The sequence below is a fragment of the Oreochromis niloticus genome, unplaced genomic scaffold (genome assembly GCF_001858045.2).
Source record: "Oreochromis niloticus isolate F11D_XX unplaced genomic scaffold, O_niloticus_UMD_NMBU tig00008300_pilon, whole genome shotgun sequence".
NCBI lineage: Eukaryota > Metazoa > Chordata > Actinopteri > Cichliformes > Cichlidae > Oreochromis > Oreochromis niloticus.
Genome location: NW_020329105.1, coordinates 1 through 23,998, shown reverse-complemented (window position 1 = coordinate 23,998; position 23,998 = coordinate 1). Strand labels below are relative to the sequence as shown.

Here is a 23,998-nt window from a genome sequence, read left to right as displayed (position 1 = left end):
CACTGCTTGAAGAAGGTGTCTTCCAGAAACTGGCAGTAGGACTGGGAGTTGAGCTTGACTCCATCCTCAACCCGAAAAGGCCCCACAAGCTCATCTTTGATGATACCAGCCCAAACCAGTACTCCACCTCCACCTTGCTGGCGTCTGAGTGGGACTGGAGCTCTCTGCCCTTTACCAATCCAGCCACGGGCCCATCCATCTGGCCCATCAAGACTCACTCTCATTTCATCAGTCCATAAAACCTTAGAAAAATCAGTCTTGAGATATTTCTTGGCCCAGTCTTGACGTTTCAGCTTGTGTGTCTTGTTCAGTGGTGGTCGTCTTTTAGCCTTTCTTACCTTGGCCATGTCTCTGAGTATTGCACACCTTGTGCTTTTGGGCACTCCAGTGATGTTGCAGCTCTGAAATATGGCCAAACTGGTGGCAAGTGGCATCTTGGCAGCTGCACGCTTGACTTTTCTCAGTTCATGGGCAGTTATTTTGCGCCTTGGTTTTTCCACACGCTTCTTGCGACCCTGTTGACTATTTTGAATGAAACGCTTGATTGTTCGATGATCACGCTTCAGAAGCTTTGCAATTTTAAGACTGCTGCATGCCTCTGCAAGATATCTTACTATTTTTGACTTTTCTGAGCCTGTCAAGTCCTTCTTTTGACCCATTTTGCCAAAGGAAAGGAAGTTGCCTAATAATTATGCACACCTGATATAGGGTGTTGATGTCATTAGACCATACCCCTTCTCATTACAGAGATGCACATCACCTAATATGCTTAATTGGTAGTAGGCTTTCGAGCCTATACAGCTTGGAGTAAGACAACATGCATGAAGGGGATGATGTGGACAAAATACTCATTTGCCTAATAATTCTGCACTCCCTGTATAAAATATTTAGCTTTTATTAAATACTTATCTGAATCTTACAACCAAAGTTTGTATAATAATACACAAGATTGGCTGTAGACCATTGTTCATCATTCAGAACACTGTGTAAAAATAACAAAAAACAAAAAGTGAATGCAAAAGTGCATAAATATTTATTTTACGTGTTTGATATGTGTGGCGGGGCGTGGTCTGCAGTGCCGCTGCAGGGGAGGTGGACCCACCTGAGGGGCATCTGCAATCACACCTCTCGGGCGTAGTCTGTGCTCTCTCGGCTGTTTTTTGGGTGTGTGTCGGGCTGTGAGTTGAAAAGCTACAGCTGGCTGGGAGGGTACACCAACCATGTGTGAAAAGTGGTCCATAACGTACTGGTTCAAAGTGTGTTCGTGCAAACATTGTCGGGGTCTGCCGTGGTACAGAGGGACTTCTGCTTATGAACCTGTGTGCACAGCGTCTGCAAATCGGGGCTGTACAAAGTGACCTCATCTTTACCCAAAACTGTAAGCTGTCATCTGTGAGGCGCGAGCGGTGTTTGTTTTTACCATAATTCATGGTGGAAAATGGCTGCTCTTCTGAGTTTTGCTGTCTGTAGCCGTATGAATGGAAAACTACACAGATTAGCAGCGGCATAGGCACACATAAAATTTCTTCTGAAATTTTCCCTTTCTAGTTATTATTATTATTTTCCTTTTTCCGCCTGAAATTTTGCAGTGTATCTCGACCCGCAGTTTTGAGACAAGCTTCATATATGTTACCTCATTTTGTGCGGCTGGATCTGGAATGGTGTGCTATGACTTTTGGTGTTTATGAATTTTATAGTTTTTTAAATATTAATATTTTAGTGAAAATTTTCCCGCGCTCCTCTGCCAAACAGCTTTGACAATAGGGTTACATATGTTACATCATTTTGTGCGGCTGAAGCTGGACTAGTATGGTCTGACTTTTGGTGTTTATAACTTTTATAGTTTTTGAAATATTTAGATTTTAGTGCAAATTTGGGCCAATTCATCTTTTGGCGCCAAATAAACAGACTTCATTTGTGGTGTGTTGGCTCTCTCTAGTGGTATGCCGGGAGTGGTACAGCCTGTCTACCCTTATTTGGATTACCGTAATGATGACAATTTCAACGGTGCGCACAGCGTCGCTGCTTTCAGGAGCCATTGGAATTTTTAAGGTTGCGCAAATCATTCAAAAGTTACGGTAATGCTTGGTGGAAAACTCAATATCCCACAATTCATAGCACGCCTCTACAGAGTGAACAATGGCGGCCACCACTTCGTTTTATATGTCTTTTATTCGTGTTTCTAGGTCACAAAATAAGCTTTTAAGATATTTTCAGGCGAGAATGTAGGTGTGTAAACTTCAAATATCTGCTTGTTTTATCAAGACATCCCATATTTAGCGACAGTGCTCTGACGACGTCGGTCCTGCCTGACAGCTAGCCGGCTACCTAGCTAGCTGCCGCACTTGGCTGCAAATGGATAGCGAGGGGACTCTCTCTCTCTCGCTAGCTAGCACGACGGGAGTTTATATACAGCTGTGTGCGCGCTAAGTTACTGACGTTGGACTTTATTTTATTCATAATGGTTAGTTCGTAGAGTTGCCGTACAAACGGAATCGTGCCACATTCACAGAAAATATTATGATTTATTCTGTCGTTACGAAGCCTCCCCTGTCATTCTCTGCCTGTTGCAACTTCAATCATGAAACTGATCAATGATCGGCTTTTCGCTCTTGTTTGTTTATCGCCTAAACAACAGCTGCACGTTTAAGCTTGATCAGCTGTTGTTAGAATTCATTTGCTTCTAATTTCTAGTATCAGCTGATGTCGATGTGGAAAAAATAACTGAGTTGTTTGGTGGTGGAGCTACAACAGAGGGCAGCTATCCACCGGTGTGTGACAGAAAGGACATGCCGCGAACGAGACATAAAAGGCGGTGAGGCTACCGCCGATCGACCGGTGTTTGCTAACGCGGAGGTCAATCGTGGATCAGGGAAAGCGAAGGCAGGAGCGTGAGGTGAACTGAATTTCAGGTAAGAAGTTATGACCTGCACTCTATTTGGGTCAGATATAAACCGAGTTTAGGTGTAGTTTATTTAGCAGCAGTTCTCTTATGTGTTGCTGATAGCCGGCTAGCTAGCTAGCGCCGCTAGCATAGTTAGCTAGCGCCGCTAGCAACCCTTGGTGAAAAAGCACCCAGGCTTGGCTTATATTGAGGCGGGTGAAACTCGTGTCAGCACCCGGTCGCTCTCTATTTGGGTCAGATATAAACCGAGTTTAGGTGTAGTTTATTTAGCAGCAGTTCTCTTATGTGTTGCTGATAGCCGGCTAGCTAGCTAGCGCCGCTAGCATAGTTAGCTCGCGCCGCTAGCAACCCTTCGTGAAAAAGCACCCAGGCTTGGCTTATATTGAGGCGGGTGAAACTCGTGTCAGCACCCGGTCGCTCTCTATTTGGGTCAGATATAAACCGAGTTTAGGTGTAATTTATTTTCGTTGACCTTTTACAATCGTAATGCCACGGGAGTTTATATACAGCTGTGTGCGCACTAAGTTACTGACGTTGGACTTTATTTTATTCATTAGGGTTAGTTCATAGAGTTGCCGTGCTGTACAAACGGAATCGTCCCACATTCAGAGAAAACATTATGATTTATTCTGTCGTTACGAAGCCTCCCCTGTCATTCTCTCGCGTGTTGAAACGTCAATCATGAAACTGATCAATGATCGGCTGTTCGCTCTTATTTATCGCGCTAAACAACAGCAGCACGTTTAAGCTTGATCAGCTGTTGTTAGAATTCTTTTGATTTTAATTTCTAGTATCAGCTGATGTTTGCTGGAGCATGAAGATGAAATCAGGAGATGTCCTTACTGAATCATCAGAGCTGAACTGGTGATGGAGAAACAGGTTTACACTTTAGGTGACATGAATGAGTTGAAGGGAAGTTATGAGTTGTTTCTGAGAGACAAAGACCAAGCTCCTTTTTGTGTAGCTGACAGCTGGTAACTGTGCAGGGGCGGATCTAGCAAAGCTTTTAGGGGGGGGCATTAACAGAGAAAGGTGGACACAAAGATATACTTTTCTTTCTTACTCTCATATAAAATATTTAGCTTTTATTAAATAGTTATCTGAATCTCACAACCAAAGTTTGTATAATAATACACAGGATTGGCTGTAGACCAGGGGTGGGCAATTCCAGGCCCCGAGGGCCGGTGTCCCTGCAGGTTTTAGATGTGTCCTTGAACCAACACAGCTGATTTAAATGGCTAAATTAGCTCCTCAACATATCCTGTTCTCCAAAGGCCTGATAACGAACTAATCATGTGATTCAGGTGTGTTGACCCAAGGTGAGATCTAAAACCTGCAGGACACCGGCCCTCGGGGCCTGGAATTGCCCACCCCTGCTGTAGACCATTGTTCATAATTCAGAACACTGTGTAAAAATAACAAAAAACAAAAAGTGAATGCATGTGTGAAAAGTGGTCTATAATGTAATGCTTCAAAGTGTGTTCATGCAAACATTGTCGGGTCTGCCGTGGTACAATGGGACTTCTGCTCATGAACCTGTGTGCACAGCGTCTGCAAATCGGCGCTGTACAAAGTAACTTCATCTTTACACAAAACTGTAAGCTGTCATCTGTGAAGCGTGAGCGGTGTTTGTTTTTACCATAGTTCATGGTGGAGAATGGCTGCTCTTCTGAGTTTTGCTCTCTGTAGCCGTATGAATGGCAAACTACAGTGATTAGCAGCGGCATAGGCACACATAAAATTTCTTCTGAAATTTTCGCTTTCTAGTTATTATTATTGTGTGGATGCCCTAAAAGGGCTTCCACACTATTGAGTTCCTGTTTCTCTTTATTCTTTATTATTCCCCTAGTTGCTTCCGTACACTTTTTGGCACTTAACTACTTTCTCAGTTTTCAGCCGATTTTCTCAGTTCAAACTCTATACTGTTCTGCTCTTTCTGCTAATGATGGCTATGACTTTTGGTGTTTATTACTGTTATACTTTTTAAAATATTACACTTTTTTCCTTTAATTTGTCCCATTGAAATGAATGGGAAACTTCCACAATTCTGCTAAAACTTGCTTGTCTTTGAAACTTAACTACTTTGTCATACTTTCACCTAGAAACTCCATTCAAACTTTAAAATGTTCTCAGATTATTGGGCTATTCCTGTCTGATTCAGCTTTTTCAGATCTTCTACCGTTTTAATCTTATCTCTCTTTAAGTTTTCAGTTGCAAAATTGTGATTTTTCAGAAAATACATGCGTTGCTATGGTTGCTATGCAATTAACTCAGAGTGAGTGCTGGTCCGTTCTGAATTTTCTCTTCATGTCTAAACAACTTCTTGCTACTCACTCAATTTCCACTCAACCCCCACAAATTATACATCAAAACGTAGGTATTTTTGCTGGCTTTCAGACAATGTCACTATGTTTATTGTGAGATTTACCGTTTTTTCGCAATTTGCCTCGGAGTGACACAAGGTCTCAATACTCCCCATTCAAAGTCTATGGGGAGGTTTTGAAATTCAGAGCTGAAATTCTGAAACGGGAGGCATTTTCAAATCGCCATATCTCTTTAATAAAGCAAAGTTAGGACATGAGGCTTGTGCCAATATATCTTCAGACACTGCTGACACTCACAGTGGAAGCAGTTTTTACAATTATCTTACCGTTGAGCAATGAATTACGTTTGTTTGAGGGGTGGAAATCTGTCCTTCTCTCAGTCTTCAAACTCTGGAAATGAAGCCGTTTCTTCTCTCGTCATATCTCCGCGACGGAGGTAGAACGAGCTATGAAAATCGCAGTCAAAATACACCAAAGTCCGCTGATTCACCCAGTACAAGAATTATGCTGCTAGCCCTCCTAGTTTTTGAGTTACACGACGTTTTGTAACTCCAAAAAACGGCGTTTTTCGCCTCTCACCGCGATCTATTTTCTGACTGCCCAAGTATCTGTCTTTCAGACCACCGCCCCCTTTCCAGGTGGCGCAATCAGTAATGACACGGCTCTGCAGCTCAAAGGTCATGGGTTCAATCCCACCTTGGTCCACGTTTTTTTTTTCACTACAAATTTATACACTATCACAGACTTGTAATTTATATTGCTATTTTATTACAATTCTGCAAAGTTTGATGATTTTAGCAGCTTTTCTAATATGGACCTCAGATTCTTGTTAACGCTCCATGGCAGAAACAAGTACACAGCCTGATGAAGCAGACTGAGGCAGTACCTCTGATTGGTGAATTTGAGCAGAACCAGGTTGTTCTTTCATTTCATTTCTTTATTTATTTCACACATGGTTCAACAGTGTTTCTTTTTCTACATACAGAACCTTCTGCCTCTTTTCAGCAGAAATTCTGCTCATTCACCTCATCTCTTGTGTTGGAGTGCCCTCTTGTGGCGCCTTTTGGGTAGTGCCTTAGTGAACACTGCAAAGAAGTGGTATCAGACTGGTTTGTAGTGGAGGAATTTGTTGCCAGTTTCTTTCATCTTTAATCCGTATTCATGTTGTAATGTAGTAGTACCACAATATGGCAGAAACACTATGTTTTGGCACAAATACTTTGATTTAGTATACTTTAGCTTTTTCAGCTTCTTCACCCCTTTTCAGCAAAATTTTCATTTTTTTTCACCCCTTTTCAGCACAAATTCCAGCTTTTTTGGCTCTATTCAGAAAAAAGACAACTCTTTTGAGCAGAAACTCTGCTGATTCATCTCTTTTCAGCGCAAGTTTCTGCTTCTTTGCCTCTTTTCTGCAGAAATTCTGCTGATCCACCTCTTTTCTGCAAAACTTTCAGCCTTTTCACCTCTTATCAGCACAATTCTCAGCAGCTTCTGCTCATTTCAGCAGAATTGTCCGTCTCTCCACAACAACTTTTTGCAACTTTTCATCTTTTTCAGCTTTTCAGCAGACAGCTTCAGCGTCAAGGCATCCACACAGCATTTTCGCAGGAAATGCAAATTTTTCTAGTTGTGTGGATGCTTTATGCATCCACACTATTGAGTTCCTGTTTCTCTTTATTCTTTATTATTCTACTATATTATTATTATTATTCTAGTTGCCACTTTTGTGCTTTTTTTGGCACTTATCTACTTCCACAATTTTCAGCCGATTTTCACCGTTCAAATTTTAAACTATTCTGCTATTTCTGCTAATGATGGCTATGACTTTTGGTATTTTTAACTATTATACTTTTTAAAATATTAAGCTTTTTTCCTTTAATTTGTCCCATTGAAATGAATGGGAAACTTCCGCAATTCTGCTAAAACTTGCTTGTTTTTGAAACTTAACTACTTTTTCCTACTTTCACGTAGAACAACCATTCAAACTTTAAAATGTTCACAAATTATTGGGCTATTCATGAATGATTCAGCTTTTTCATATCTGTTACAGTTTTAGTTTTATCCCTCTTAAAGTTTTGAGTTGCAAAATTGTTATTTTTCAGAAAATACATGCGTTGTTATGGTTGCTATGCACTTGGCTTCCAGTGTGCCACTGTAGGTTTCGCAGTCTTCTCTTCATGTCCAAACAACTTCTTGCTACTTGCTCAATTTTCACTCAACTTCCACAAATTATACATCAAAACGTAGGCATTTTTGCTGGCTTTTCGAAAATGTCACCATCATTGTTGTGAGATTTATAGAATTTTGGGAAATCTCCTCAGACCAACACAAAGTCTGAAAACTCTCCATAGAAAGTCAATGGAGAGTTTGTTCAAAATCACCGCTTGATTTCTGTAATGAGAGGCATATTCGAATCGTCATATCTCCTTAACGAAGCGAAGTTAAAACATGAGGCTTGTCCCAGTATATCTTCAGACACTCCTGACGCTCACAATTCAAGAATTTTTTTCTCACCTATTACCGTTCTGAGATGAATTACACTTGTTTGAGGGTAGGAAATTTGTCCTTCGCTCAGATTTCTTCAGATTTCAAACTCTGGAAATGAACCACTTTTTTCTCTCATCATATCTTTTTGATGGATTTCCTCAGAGACCTGAAAATTTCCATGACTGTTCACCAAAGCCTGCTGTCTCTTACGGTGAAAGAATGATATCGATACTCCAAATAGATTTAGAGTTAGAAAGCGTTGTTTGAGGGCAAGTCAAGGCAGTTTTCGCTTGCCTCTACTCAGTTATGGTGCATTACAAGTCAAATATCTTTAATAATTCATATTTTAATGATAAATTGTAAACACTTGAAGATTCCCCCATCTCTTCTGAACAAAACGGTGTAAGAATGACCGTTCTAGCCCCTACGGTTAGGAAATTATGGCCATTTGTTTGAGAGGAATCCTCACTATGAGAAATACACTGCAGAAATCCTGTCTCTCTGTGTGCTGAGTGTGTGTAAAAACGGCTGCACCTGTTTTGGCGGGAAAAACTGCACAGGCTCTCTGATTGGTGGATTCAAATTTAGCAGCTCCCAGGCTGCTTGACTGACCTAGAAACTTGAGTTTGTGTGTGTGTGTGTTTGTGTGTGTGTGTGTGTGTGTGCGTGTGTGTGTGTGTGTGTGTGTGTGTGTGTGACAGAGAGAGAGAGAGAGAGAGAACGAGAGAGAGCCTTTTTATGGGAGCATCTTATTGTATGATTTAAATTCAATATATTTAGACTGGTTGACTGAATTTGATCCTGTGTGTCTCTCTGTGCATGTGTGTTTCCATATGTGTCCATATTTGTGATTGTGTGGCTGTTATATATTTTTTTTTTTTTGCCGATTTTTTTCATTTAACAATTATATTTGAGGGATCCTTAGCATGATCAGCATTTTTTCAGCTGTCCATTTTGCTTTTCCAATTTTTCTGTTTAAGTTATTACTATTGTGCTGAATCATACTATTTCTGCTATTTTATAAGATTTGTGCTAAATATAGTATATCTGCCAAATATAGTATTTCTGATTAATTATAGTTTTTCTACCAAATCATATTACAGTATTTTTGCTTTTTATAGGATTTTTATAGGATATTTATATTGCTTAATATAGTATTTCTGCTTTTTATAGGATTTGTGCTTAATACAGTATTTCTGCTAAATGTAGTATTTATGCTTAATCATACTATTACTATATATTTCTGCCAGGCAGCCAATCCTCTGAGGACTGAGACATTCAAATTTAAATATCAGGGCCTGCACGGCTTCCCAGCCAGCCAATCATATCTGAGGTCTGCCCTTTCTTCTCTTGTCATATCTCAGCGACGGATGTACAAAGAGCAATGAAAATCGCAGTCAAAGTACACCAAAGTCCGCGGATTCACCCAGTACAAGAATTATGCTTCTAGTCCACCTAGCTTTTGAGTTACACGACGTTTTGTAACTCCAAAAAACGGCATTCTTCACCTCTCACCGCGATCTAATTCTGACTGCTCATCAATCTGTTTTACAGGAGCTCACTGTCTTTCCCAGTGGTGCAGCTGGTAATGACACGGGTCTTCAACCCAAAGGTCGCGGGTTCAATTCCACCTTGGTCAACATCTTTTTTGCCCTACAAATTAATACACTATCACAGACCAGTAATTCATATTCATCATTTATTACAATTCTGAAAACTTTTTACCAGCTTTTCTAATATGGACCTCAGATTCTTCTTAACACTCCATGGCACAAATACTGTTCGCTTTAGGCTCTGTGCATGTCTGTGTGTATCAATATTTCTCCCATTTTAAAGTATTACTCCTCCATAATTGTATTTCTGTTAAATCAAAGTACTTTTATTACATCTTAGTACTTCTGCTCAATCATAGTATTTCTGCTAAATCATAGTATTTTTGCCAAATCATGGTTTTTGTGTTAAACATTTGTTTTATGTTATAGTATTACTACTAAGTGGAGGAATTTCTGTCATGTTACAGTATATGTGCTGATTACAGTATTTCTGCCAAATATAGTATTTCTGATTAATTATAGTTTTTCTACCAAATCATAGTAAAGTATTTCTACTTTTTATAGGATTTGTACTTAATATAGTATTTCTGCTTAATTATAGTATTCCTGCCATTTTATAGTATTTGTGCTAAAACATAGTATTTCTACTAAATCCAGTATTTCTGGGTAATCATAGTATTTCTATATATTTCTGCCAGGTCCCCAGGGAGTCAATCCTCTGTGAGCACTGTAATATTCAAATTTTCATATCAGGGTCTGCACGGCTTCCCAACCAGCCAATCATATCTTATGTCTGAGACATTCAAATTTACAAATCAGGGCCTGCATGGCTTCCCAGCGAGCCAATCATATCTGAGGTCTGAGACATTCAAATTTAGAAATCAGGGCCTGCACAGCTTCCAAGCGAGCCAATCATATCTGAGGGCTGAGGCATTCAAATTTGCATATTGGGGCCTTCATGGCTTGTAAGCCAAACAGTCATTCATGTCATATATCTCTAAAAATTCATGTTTTTATTTTAAATAGACAAAACATAATGATTCCCACATCTGTTCTGAACAAAACGGTATAAGAATGACCGCTCTAGCCCCTATGGTTAGGAAATTACAGCCATTTGTTTGAGGGGGATCCTCAATATGAGAAAATCGACAGCAAGAACCAGTCTCTCTCTCTGTTCCTGCATGTGTGTAAGAGTGCATCTGTTTTGGCGGGGAAAAGTACACAGCCTCTCTGATTGGTGGATTCAAATTTAGCAGCTCCAGGCCTTTTGACAATTGACGATCCCCCCATCTCTTCTGAACAAATGGGTCTAAGAATGACCACTTTAGCCCCTACGGTTAGGAAATTATGGTCATTTGTTTGAGGGGAATCCTCAATATGAGAAATAGATAGCAAAACCCGGTCTCTCTCTCTGTTCCTGCATGTGTGGAAGGGTGCACCTGTTTTGGCGGGAAAAAGTACACAGCCTCTCTGATTGGTGGATTCAAATTGAGCAGCTCCAGGCTTTTTGACCTACCTAGAAACATACAGGAAACACTGTATGTACAGCCCCTGTTTGTTCACTTGCTTCTGATGCTGCTGCTGCTGCTGTGTGTGTGTGTGCGTGCGTGCGTGCGTGCGTACGTGTGTGTGTGTGTGTGTGTGTGACAGAGAGAGAGAGATACCCTTTTTTTGGTATGTCTGTGAAGGTTCTCAGTCATCCAGGTCATCGTAGTCAAAGGAGTTTGCAAAGAAAAGCGTCTGGACTTCTTTAAGTTGCTTGAAGACGTTTCACCTCTCATCCGAGAAGCTTCTTCAGTTCTAAGGTCAAATGGCCGAGAGTCCTTTTTTTGGTAGGATCTCATTGAAGGATATAAATTGAACATATTGAGACTGGTTGACAGGCATAGATCCTGTGTGTGTGTCCCTCTGTGCATTTGTGTTTCCATATGTGTCCATATTTGTAATCGTGTGTATGTGCTGGCTGTTATTTCTCTTTGTTTTTGTTTTTGTTTTATTTCTGTGAATTTTTCACAGTTGAACAAGTAGACTTGATGGAACCTAACCATGTTCAGCATTTTTTCAGCTGTCCATTTTGCTTTTCCAATATTTCTACTTAAGTTATCACTATTATGCAAAATCATATATTTCTGCTACTTTTTACTATTTGTGCTAAATACAGTATTTCTGCCAAATATTATTATTTCTTCCAAATAATAGTATTTCTGCTAAGTTATTATGTTTCTCTTAAGTCACAATTTTTTTGCAAAGATGTTATGTTAATGCTCCATGTCTGAAATACATTACAGAAAGTCCATGTCTCTGTCGGTGTGAGCAAGGGATGCAGCTGCATTGACAGGAACAACTACATAGCCTGATGAAGCAGACAGAAGTGGCAGCTCTGATTGGTGGATTCAAATTGAGCAGATCCAGGCTTTTTGACTCTCATAGATACAGCAGAAAATATAAAGCTGAAAAAAAACTGAATAAGACGATTTCAGTGTTTGATAAAGTTTTGAACTTCTAATAACTTTACAGAAGTGTGTCTGTGTGTGTGCATGTGTGTGTGTGTGTGTGTGTGTGTGTCTTTGTCTGTGCTTGTGTGACTCAATTTTTATTCGTTGGTGACCAGCATCCATTTGTGGATTCAACTTGACCAGATTCAGACTGATTGACTGGCATAGAAACACACAGGACACTTCATGCTCTGTTTGTCTCTGTGTGCCCTTGTGTGTGTATGTTTGTATGTCTGTGTTTATGCTTGCATCCATGTTTGTACACATTGTTTTCTGAACATGGGTTATGTGTCTGTGTGTGTGTGTGTGTGTCCCTATTTGTAAACATTGCTAGGCATGTCATTTTGCCTTAGCTTTGTGTATCTGCTGGTAGTTCCTTTGTAACTTTCTAAATTTTCTGCTAATTTTTCACAGTTGAACAACAAATAATCTTTTCAGGAAACCTATCTTTTTGCAGTGTTACTATTGTATTACTATGTGTTACTATTATACTACTGAATATTAAGTTATACTGTTACACCATTTCTTCCAAGTTTTTAGGTTTGTGCTACATATGAACATTTCTGCTGTATTACAACACTTCTGCCATGTTGTACTATTTCTGCCAAGTTACTATGTTTCTGCTGAGTTATAATATTTCTGATGAATTCTCCTTTGATACAGTATTTTTGCAAACGTATTATGTTTCTTCTTAAGTTTGCGTGTGTGTGTATGTTTCTGATTTTGTGCTGTTCTTCCTTGTTTTTCTAAAGTTTGTGCCAATTTGCCTTAGTAGAGCAACAAATACTTTTGAGCAAAGTTTACCAGCGGTTAACTTATTTTCAGCTGGTAATATTAATTTTCCGATATTCCTGCTAAGTTACACATTCCTACTAAATCGGCTGCCAAGTCCCCAGGCAGCCAATCCTCTGTGAGGACTGGAACATTCAAGTCGCATATCCGGGCCTGCGCGACTTCCCAGCCAGCCAATTGTCTAAGTCATATATGTTTAATAATTCATATTTTAAATATAAACAACACTTGAAGATTCACCCATCTCTTCTCAACAAAACAGTCTAAGAATGACAGTTCTAGCCACTACGGTTAGGAAATGTACACACAGCACACAGTCCGACACATAACACAACAGCAGAGAGAGCACAGACTTTAAGGTGGCGAGGCGTGATTGCAGATGACGTCAGGTGCGATCACCTCTCTTGCAGCGGCACTGCAGGCCACATAAAATATTTATGTAGATATTTTGCGAATATTTATTATTCATTTTTTAAGAGCATAATGCTTTTTTCCAATTATTTCTTTAAATTCAGGTCAAGGTTCTATATGCCCCGAAAGCCCAAAGGTGATATAAGGATCAGTTTTTGTTTGATACATGGATAATTTAAGTTCAGCTTTTTTATTCTTTTAAGAGAGACCTTCAACTGGATGTTTTTATTTTTTGTTATTTTTTAAGAGTTCAAAATGTCCATTACATGAATAAAATTTCATTTACTTTGTAGCATTTCATGGATTTCATACGCAACACACTATAGTTGTTTATACAAAGCATAAAGGTAAAAAACAATGTGTGCAGTGTTATCTTCATTTTAGATGTCAAAAAGTATTTGTGGCTCCTAGTGTTTTGTTTTCCGTGCAAACCGGGTCCAAATGGCTCTTTGGGTCTCAAATGTTGCTGACCCCTGGTTTAGATGATTGTCTTTAAAACCCCCACTGAAGAGTCTTGCTGGAGACAGCCACACCTTTACCTCACTGCAGCAGGGGTGAAGAAGTGGGTGCAAGTCCATTTAGGTCAGAATTCATATGATTACAACCAATATGTATTAGAATAAAATAAATAAATGTGCAATGAACATGTCAGGAGTCACTGTTAAAAAGTCTCATGGCAGTGGGGTTAAAGGACCTCCTGAACCTCTGATTCCTGCAGTGCAGTGAGGTGAGCCTCTGAAGCTCCTACTGTCCTGTGAGGATGCTTAGGTGAACATCAACACCAGCCCCTTGGTTTTGTTGTTCAGGAGAAGACGGTTCTTATTATTCCAGCCAGTTAAATAAATTTATCATAATACACTACATTTTAACATAGTGACCTTATATTTATTCATGACTTTTAACCATTATTTCAAATTCAAATAATCCTGGTTGAAATATTTATTCAACTTATAGAATTAAATTTCTGCTAGTTGTTTTCTGTTGCAAAGAAATCTAGTATAATAATATTTAAATTTACATATATATCTTTCACGTTTTCAATGCCAATTTTGTGTATTACCGGAGTTTCCCACTACCCGTGAATGCCTCTTTTTTTACGTCGCCGGCTCACTCCTGCATCTCCGCCCACTCTCTGCTCGATCCTTGCAGGTAAGAATTGCTGCTCTGCTTCTCTTCTCTGAAATTAAATGTCTATTAGCTGTTTGAGTGATTTACCGAGTTGTTGTTTGTGTCTTTAAAGCCAGTCGAAGTATAAGTCATATTAAAGTAACACAATGGCTGCTTTTTTTTAGTGAAACGTTGTACTTTTAGTATTTAAACAAGTATTGCTAAGCTAGCCCTAACAACCTAAGCGCTAACGCCTAGCGGTCCTATAGGCCCAGTGTGAAATGAATATGGTTCATTTGATTGTATAATATAGTTATTGTGTTGTTTTATTTGGTTCATTCAGTGTGTTAGTGTTTCTGAGTCTCTTAGGGAAGCTGTCTTTCTCCTCTTCACAAATCAGTCAGTTAAAACGGCCTCATTCTTTTGTTTGTAAGGTAATGAGCCACCATTTTAGAATCACTGATTAGCTACTGAAGCAGCAGGGTTGGCAACTTCAAAGGAGACATTTTACCGCCTCTGACTGAAGGCCACTTAAATGGCGCTATGAAAGTATGCTTCTAGCTCAGATTAACAAATGTAGTACGATTTGCAACTAAATTTTAGCTGTTTAAGTATGCTTGTAGGTGACATTCACAAAAGTAGGATGGTTTGGCAGTGAATGTTACCGGTCAGAGTATTTTTCTAGCTAATATTCACAAAGGAAGGACGGTTTGCCACTGAATTTCGTGTTGTGCGCATGCGCAGAAACAACGGTAGGATGGTTTTTCCCAGGTAGGATGGATTCCCAGAACACCGGGAGAAAGAGTCACGTGCCTATGCGAGTGCGTCTGTGTTGTGGGTTAATTAACAGAAGGGAGAGAGAGTGAGGATAAAACACATAATATAAGAATATTAACATCTCTTAACAATTAATTTTAGTTTTTTAGTAAATTTTTAAGAACTGTTTAACAAACACTTGTTTGTGCGGGTTGTTTTTTAAATAAAACCTACACCTGCAGCTCTGTTTAACTTCTCTGTTTTGAAAAATTAATGAAATATAAAAAAGGCCACCTTCAAATAGATAAAATGCAGCAGTGCGCCATTAATATTATTAATATGATATGTAGATATTTAAAACAACAGCATATTAAATGATACTAAATGGTACTGTGTGCAGGTGATAATATTTTTAGGGACCAGAATTTGAATGCAGAAGCCTACAAATATATCACCCAAGCTTTCATTTATGATTGTTCATGCTTTGAAATTGTGATGTCAGAATTTGATAAAGTGTGCAGTGCTAGGTGTATCAAATCATTGCTTATTAAATCTACTGTGTTATCTAATAGCACCAAACTAATAGAGCTATCACATAACTGAGAAACGTGTGTGGCTTATTACAAATGGATGAAACCACATTTTACCTTAATGAAGACCGTAATCTTTAATAAGGTCTAGAAAAAAAGAGAAGTATTTTTGTTTATATTCCAGCTGTGGTAAACAAAGAAGTGTACTGAATCTTTTTGACTACACAGATTGATGTAGTATTGACTCTGATGCTGATCTGAGTTGTCTCATTCTGTATTTTTGTGCTTTGTCTTTTGTTACACAGAGTGAAAGAGATCTTTGGTTTTGCCTTTGCTGGTAAGTAAACAGTGATTGTAACTGAAGCAGTATAAACCTGGCATTGCGTAGCACGTTTGACGAGTTACATAGAGTAGTTTGACTTTTTTTTTTGATATGTTTCCATTTACTGATTGGCGAAAACACAGGATTTGCCCCCACACAGGGCCTCTGACTGTCCCTGAAAATGTCCCTTTAGTTTAATACCCCATTTATGTATGATTTAATTTTTTTATGGCTTATTGAATCCAAACAGTTAAATGTCAGATGTCTTTATACAGTTGTTCATTTTGTCCTTATGTTTGTGGATTTAAGTAGCAGACAAAACAATGAAAGTGTTTTAGGGGAGTCAGTATGAGTGGTTGCTCAAACACTTGAGCTGCACAGGTATTGATATATATTGCCTGTCAAATTCTGCTGATGTATTACATTAAAGTCAGAACACTGTAGAAGAATTTTGCCCTACTTGGTATAAGTAATAGCTTTAACAATAATAAAAACGAAGAGAACCAGAGGTGTGAGTGGACATTGTTAGGTACATTACAACCAGTGTGTCTAATTAGTTTGTTACTTATTTAGTGAATATAATGTGTTTTAAAATTAAATAGAAATGTTGCCAAAAAGGGACATTGCAAAATACATAAATATTCCTAGCAACGGGTAAAATGAAAGGAATTTTTAGTGTAATATTTTAAGACATTTAATTTTAATCACAAAGCATTCTGCACCTCTGTTATTGTAACATGTCAATATTTACATGTATTTTAGGATTTGCATATTCATATCAGACTAACCAAAACATGATGAGGTTTTCTGTTGCTTCTGATTTCAAGAATTACTTTGTATTTAATGTTTTTAACCTGAAAGGACATTAAAAGTTTTGGTTTTTCACACTTTATTAGCACTGACCTGTCGTAGAAAATGTTGGAGCCACAAGGCTTCTGTGTAGGAAATATTTGGTGTATCCTGCATTTGTGCCAACAAATATTGGTGCCTATTCTTTGCACTTCTGTAGTATGAATGTTTTTATTAAACATGTTAAAGCCATCTGAGACTCTGCAATTAAATTGTGCCCTCTTTATACTACAGTGAGTTCATAAAGGCTTGAAGAAATTGAGGATTTGACTAGTTAATTAATGTCACAGTAAATTGGATTGTGTGTGAAGAGGCTCAACAGTCTGAATCATTAAACAGTGATCTGATGTTTTGTTTCCTTTGTCTAGACTGCTGATCTGATCGTCTCAAGTCTGGTAAGTATAGGTTTTGTCTAAGGTACAGTGCTAGGAAGTCTTTCTTCCTTGCAGATTTATTTTGTTTATGCTTTTTTTGTCACATGTTTCAAATCTTCTAACAAGGATGACCTGGATAAATACAAATACAAGCAGTTTTAAAGTGAGATTTCATGTATGAAGCAGAGAAAACCAAACCAGAGCTATCTGTTCTCTAATACCCAGCTGTGAAAGCCTTGATAGCAACAACTACCATCAAGCATTTATAGTAACTAGTAATGACTGATTTACATCACTGGGGGATTTTGGTCCACTTTAATTTCTGAGTTGCCTTAATTAAGGTCAAAAATAGTGTTTTGAAATCATTTCAAGGATCTCAATTTCATTAAAGTCGAGATTCTGATTAGTCAGTTGGACTTGTGTGCTTCAGATCAATTTCCTGCTGCAAATCCCAAGTGTGATTAAACTTAAGCTCAGGACCTGATGAGTTGATGTAGGTCCTGAAGTAGTAAGGGAACTCTGGACCATCACAGTAACGGCATCATGTTTGACTTTAATGCTGGTGTTTTTCTGAAATATTTCTCTCACTTTAGAAGATTCAGTTTAGTACCGTGAGTCCGCACAGCTCTTGCTGATCATCAAGATGTTTTTAGGCAAATGTGAGAAAGGTTTTGTGTTCTTTTTGGCCAGTCAATAAATAATTTTGAGTTTAATGGATATAAAGTGTTTAAAGCAGGAGCCCTGAAACTGTCTGCTGTAACCTCAGTGTGCGGGTTTATTTGGACCATATAATATTTACAGTAAGTTACTGTAGCAGCACGTCTTGGTTTGACTTTATAGACTTAGTTTGTTTTAATAGAACGCAAAAATGTCCTTATAACAGTTCCACCATCATTTGTTAAACATTGTCATTCTGTTCAGTACAATAATTTACTGTAGAACTCTTTAGTATTTAAAGCCCTACATGTACTGTATTTTTTGAAATTATAAGGCATAATGTCAATAAACAAGTCTGTTTTTAAGGCAGATTAAGCCAAACAAAACAGTCAGATAAGTCAAACTTTATTCAAGTCATTCACAAACAACTCTCAACACTGTTCAGTTGTAACACATAAAATACAGAACAATACACTCACTTTTTCAGTTAATTCCTCATCCACAAATCCATCAAACTCTTCATGGGTTGATCAATTTGAAATCTGCTTCATAAGCATGTCTCTTAGCACGTGCCAGGTCCTTGTACACACACCATAATGTTATGTTGAAGCACCGTACGAATTACTCTGCGAGGGTCCTGACTATGGTAGCCATAATGCTCTGACAATACATCAAGCAGCGCAGCTTTGTAGCTTACCGAAGTCTTACTAAAATATTTGACAGAATTTTGAGCGCTGTGTACCACAGAAATCCAGTTTGAGGTCAGTAAGCATAACCAGAATCGATACACTAGGCACATTGTATATTTTTGAGAAAATGACAGGATTTTAGGTGTGCCATATAGTCTGAAGAATATGGTAAATCCAAGCATATTGGAAATATGACTAATTCCAGTCCTTTTGTGTCTTACAGGTGACCTGCTGCAGAAGATCCTCTCTCTCTATCATTATAAGCAATTCTGTCTATCCTATCACTCTCCCGACTCTATCTAATTTGACAGCCATTCTATCTTGTATCCCTCTATCCCTACTGCTCTATCTAATTTGACAGCCATTCTATCTTGTATCCCTCTATCCCTACTGCTCTATCTAATTTGACAGCCATTCTATCTTGTATCCCTCTATCCCTACTGCTCTATCTAATTTGACAGCCATTCTATCTTGTATCCCTCTATCCCAAGCGCTCTATCTAATTTCAGAATCCAAGTTTTCAGAAATCCAAGTTTTCAGAATCCAAGTTTTCAGAAATCCAAGTACCAGTACTTGATCTATCTGTTTTTCAGAATTCTGAGAGATCTCTGCTCTCACTACTCCTTCTTTCCTGTCATTAAGCTCTCACATTCAGTCATTTTGCTAGAAATTACAATTAGAAAGTTGAATATACAGTAGTAGAATTGCAGTACAGTAGAACTTATAGTAGAAACTACTTATACAGCCCTACATTTGTAGTTTTAACTTGGCATTACACTTTGGAATAAACACTGATAGTTTGGCTTACTGGTGCAATTACTTTGATACATTATATAAAATATACACCTTTTATAAGGTTTATTTGTAATAAGATAATCTGACTATTCTGTAATATATTCAGAGTGCTATATTCACATAAATATTAAATTTGATTCAAATACATTTTTCAAGTCTGTTTCATTGGCTATAACATTTGACTACAAGTTTATACTATTATTATTTAAGGACAAACAGTTTTTTGTCACTCAGTGTAAGTGTTCAGTTACAGTTGTCATCTAGAGGCTGCCCTGAGAACCCTGACTTCCTGTTTCCTGACTGCTGCAGAACATCCAGCTGAAGAATCCCCATCGCCTGTCATCTGATCACCACACCACCACAGCTCCTTATATTTGCTTTAAATTTTAAATATCTTAAAGATTTACACAAAGTCTAATTAAAAGTTAAGAGTTTTATAGCCTGTTGATTGATTGCTGAGATTTATTCTGCGTATTACATTACAGAAGTATAGACCTATTTGTTATCCAGTCTGGTTAAAAAAAAATATAAGCAGTAATAATATACAGTTTTTGAAAAAGTTACAATAAAACAGACCAAAGTGTTTTCTGTTTTTTTAAAATAACTTTTATATTGAGTTTGTATTTAAGTCAGCCTTTTACATCAATTCTGATAAATCTCTGATTTAATAGTTATTAAAGTAATTAGTTTTTCAGTGTTTACAGGTTGACTTTTGTTTACATTTGTGTATAAATACATATAAGGTCCAGTTTGTACTTCAACAAAATGCCAAGAAAAAGTCAAAGGTCGCAGTCCCAGAAGCTTAGATGGCAAAAGCAGAAAGAAGCTCCAGGACCGTCCCATGTACAGGTTACAAACAGTGAAAGTCATCAACAGGTAACTGTTTCTCAGAGCAGTGAGCAGGTAAAGGTGTCCGTTACAACTATTCCCAGTCCAGAAGTGCAGAACAGTGCTCAGACAGCTGCAGTGTCTTATGCAGATGTGGTAAAGAGAGGTGTTCACTCAGCATGTGTGCCAGATGCCAAAGTACAGCAGGTAATCCAGACTGAACCCCAGGTAACTGTGCAAACGCAGCATGATGGAGAAGCTCCAGGACAGTCTCATGTACAGGTTACAAACAGTGAAAGTCATCCACGAGTGAGTAGCATCTGTGCATCCCGAAGCCAGGCCTCTGCTAAGTATGGAAAGTACCGGAATCAGCAATGCATGGCGAACAGTTTGGTTTTCCTGTCATTCTTACACGAGGATGAATTCATTACCAGAGCCGATCTTAACCGTGTGTTGGACAAAGGCCATGCCGTGTATTCAGATGCCAGAAAGAGGTTTGTGAACAGCGTGTTTCTAGCCTGTGATGAGCTTCCCACAGTGGTCACCAGCCGCAGACACGAGTATCAAGTGGACATTTCTCAGTTTGCTCGTTATGGCACATTTGATGGTACAGATCAGATTCCGAGCCTTGAACAGGGACTACAGTGTTTGGCTTCAGAGTTTCACTACGCTTTGCTAGTCATGGGAGGAACAGTCATAGCAGTTTGCAGGCTGACTTCAGGTGAATACGCATATTTTGATCCTCACCCACGTAAGTCTACAGGAATGCCATTGTCGCTAGCTGTAAGTGGTGGAACTGCAGTTATGTTAAAATTCACACGTCTTAACGACATGATTGACAGGATCAAACGTTTGTACCGAATGTTTAGCATTGCACCAACCTGCACTTATGAGCTACAGCCTGTCGAGTTTCACAGTGAAAACGCAGCTGACCAAAGAGATGCTGATGAAAACAGACAAACAGCTACAACTGTTCCAGCACCAGCTTTAAATGAACCTGAATTTGAAACCCCAAAATCCACTGAGCAGCCACAGAAAACTGTGACCGACACTTTAGCCACTGAAGTGATGTCATCCAGAGTGGATTATTCAAATGAGCCAGCCTCTGAGCTGAACAATTGTCCTTCTGATTATTTAGAAATAGAAACCTCTGCATCTTCTGTAAGAGACACTCAGGTAACAAAAGAATCTGTTCCTCAGAATGATTTAAACACTGCCTCCTGTTTAACTAAGACAACAGAGGAACTCTCACATAAACTGTTGAAGCGTAATAAACAGCAAAGGAGAAAGATTAGGAGACGACTATTGGTCCAAGAAAAACTACCACAGAGAAAGGAAAATGAGAAAAAGAAAGAAAGAAAGACGTACACTTTTGATGAAAGCTTTAAGGCAAAGAAAAAAGATTCTAGTAGAAAGTCTCATGATTCTGATCACAGTAAGAAAAAGAGTTTGTACAAAAATAATCTGTATAAACTCAATGCTACATATAGAGAGAAACAGAGAGAACATTTTAGAAAAATCTATAGAGATAGTGCTAAAATTAGAGAGAGAAAAAGAGAATGTGTCATAAGGATGTATAAAGAAGATTCTTCATTCCGAGAAAAGCAGAAGGAGCGTATAACAAGAACATATAGAGAATCTCCCATTTTCCGAGAAAAGCAGAAGGAACGTATAACAAGAACATATAGAGAATCTCCCATTTTCCGAGAAAAGCAGAAGGAACGTATAACAAGAACATATAGAGAATCTCCCATTTTCCGAGAAAAGCAGAAGGAACGTGTAACAAGAACATATAGAGAATCTCCCATTTTCCGAGAAAAGCAGAAGGAACGTATGAGAAAAACATATAAAGAATCTTATAGACAATCTCCTATATTCAAAGAAAAGCAGAAGGAACGAATAAGAAGAACATACAGAGAATCTCCCATGTTCCGAGAAAAGCAGAAGGAACGTATTAGAAGAACATACAGAGAATCTCCCATGTTCCGAGAAAAGCAGAAGGAACGCATTAGAAGAACATACAGAACTTGTGCTGAATTCAGAGAGAAACATAAAACTTACATGAGGTCATATGTTTCTAACCTATATAAAGAAAGTGAAGAATTTAGACAGAAAAAACAATGTTATATCACTAAACGTTATGGAGAAGAGAGACAATTTCAGCAACAGCACAAAGACAATATGAGAGAACGAATGAGAGTAAAATATTGGAACAGTTTTTCTTTTAGACAGATGCATAATTTCAGATGTGCAATGAAAATAAAAAGAAAATATCGTCAGATGCATCAACCAGCTGAAAGTTTACAGTGTCATCCAGATAACAGTTTAATAAATGAGGCCATATCTCGTTTCAGATCAAACATTAAGTCAGCACCATCTTATGTTTGTACTGTTTGTCTAAAAGCTTCTTTTCCTAATCAGGTGAAAATCTGCAAAAGAGAAATTACTCAAAACACCAATTGTAGCTCAGCAGTGTCTAACTGGTAATTTGTTCATGTGTGTGATGAAGCATGTCATGATCACTGCAGCTTTCCTGTTGAGAGAAAAAGGAGTATATCTGTCACACGTGTCACAGTTCCCTCAAAAGTGGATGCATGCCCAGGCTTGCTGCTGTCAATGGTTAGAACTGCAGGATATTCCAGCTGAACTGTGTGATCTCAACATTCTGGAGAGACATCTGATTGCCAAATGCATACCATTTGCTAAGATTATTCCTCTTCCAAAGGGGAGACAGAGACTCATACGTGGTAATGTGGTGTGTGTACCATCTGAGGTCCAACAAACAGTTGAATGTTTACCCAGACTCAGAAGCCATTCACAAATAATGAGGGTAAAATTGAAAAGACGACTGTGCTACAAAGGCCATCAGCTGTTCCAGACTGTCACCTGGTCTAAACTCATTCAAGCCCTGCGTAAACTGAAACAAATTCATCCACAGTACACAGATATTGTTATCAGAGATGATGCATTGCTTTGTGATCCAACATTACCTGATGATGACAGCAGTGATGAAGCCAGCATGGGAAGTGATGATTATGATGAAGCAGATTTAATGGAAATTGACAACTATGAAAAAGATGCCCTTTTGTGCGAAAGTGAGTCTGAAAGTGAACAAGATATTGATATGCAATCCTGTGATGAACAACCAGAGGAACAAAATCCAGATGAACCAGAAAGTGATTTGAACAATGGAGGTTTTGCTCTAGAAAGTTGTCTGCAGCCTGTAGACATTTCAGAAGAGATTCTCTGTTTCACTGATAACACATATTGTGTGGCTCCTGCAGAAAGAAACAATCCTGTTAGCTTCTTCAGAACTCCTCATTTGGAAGCCATGGCATTTCCTGTGCAGTTTCCTACTGGTCAGAATACACTGGATGAAAAGACGTCTCAACTCACACCGTGCTTACTTCAAGTCAAGGCTTTCAACATTGATGCAAGATTTGCTAAAGATACAAATTACCTGTTTTTCACAGTTTGTCACTGAAATACACTTGGCTAATTCCAGCATGACAATACAGCTAAGGAAAGGTAAAACTATGACCAAAGATGGACGCAAAATCACATCAGGAATGTTACAAAGTAAGACAGAAGTAGAGAAGCTGGTAAGAATAAAGATGCAATCAGATTTATGCAGCCACTCAGAGGAACTCAGCTTACTGCAGAAAACTACCAGAGATCTATTCAGTATGGTTCGCCAAATAGGAACACCTCAGTTCTTGTCACTTTCTCTGCTGCTGAGATGAGATGGCCGAAGTGATTCAAGCAATAAAGAGACAGCAAGGTGAAGAGGTTGATTTTGAAGCCCTGGACTGGTCAGAAAGTGTGAAATTCTAAGATCAAATCCAGTAACCACCATGCGAATGTTGATAAGCGTGTTGAGGCTTTGTTCAGAGATTTGCTTTTCTCCTGCACAGCCCTTGGTGAATCATTGATTACTTTTACAGAGTTGAGTTCCAGCACAGAGGTAGTCACATATACACATGTTGCTGTGGATTCGAGAAAAGGTAGAAGTAGATGTGGATGATGACCAAACTGTCTGTGACTTTGTGGACAGATACATCTCAGCTCACTCCTGATCCAGAAAACACCTGAACTGCACAAAAAAGTCACTGAACTACAAAGCA

The 23,998-nt window shown here is 38.6% G+C and overlaps 1 long non-coding RNA gene across 1 annotated transcript; it reads left to right on the top strand.

Moving 5' to 3' along the window:
• The first annotated feature begins 13,941 nt into the window (after positions 1-13,941).
• On the top strand, positions 13,942-19,193 carry LOC102079842 (uncharacterized). The gene is made up of 4 exons (XR_002061083.2): positions 13,942-14,116; positions 15,666-15,697; positions 16,900-16,926; positions 18,475-19,193. It is a non-coding gene; the product is annotated as an uncharacterized LOC102079842 (long non-coding RNA).
• Positions 19,194-23,998: the final 4,805 nt, after the last annotated feature.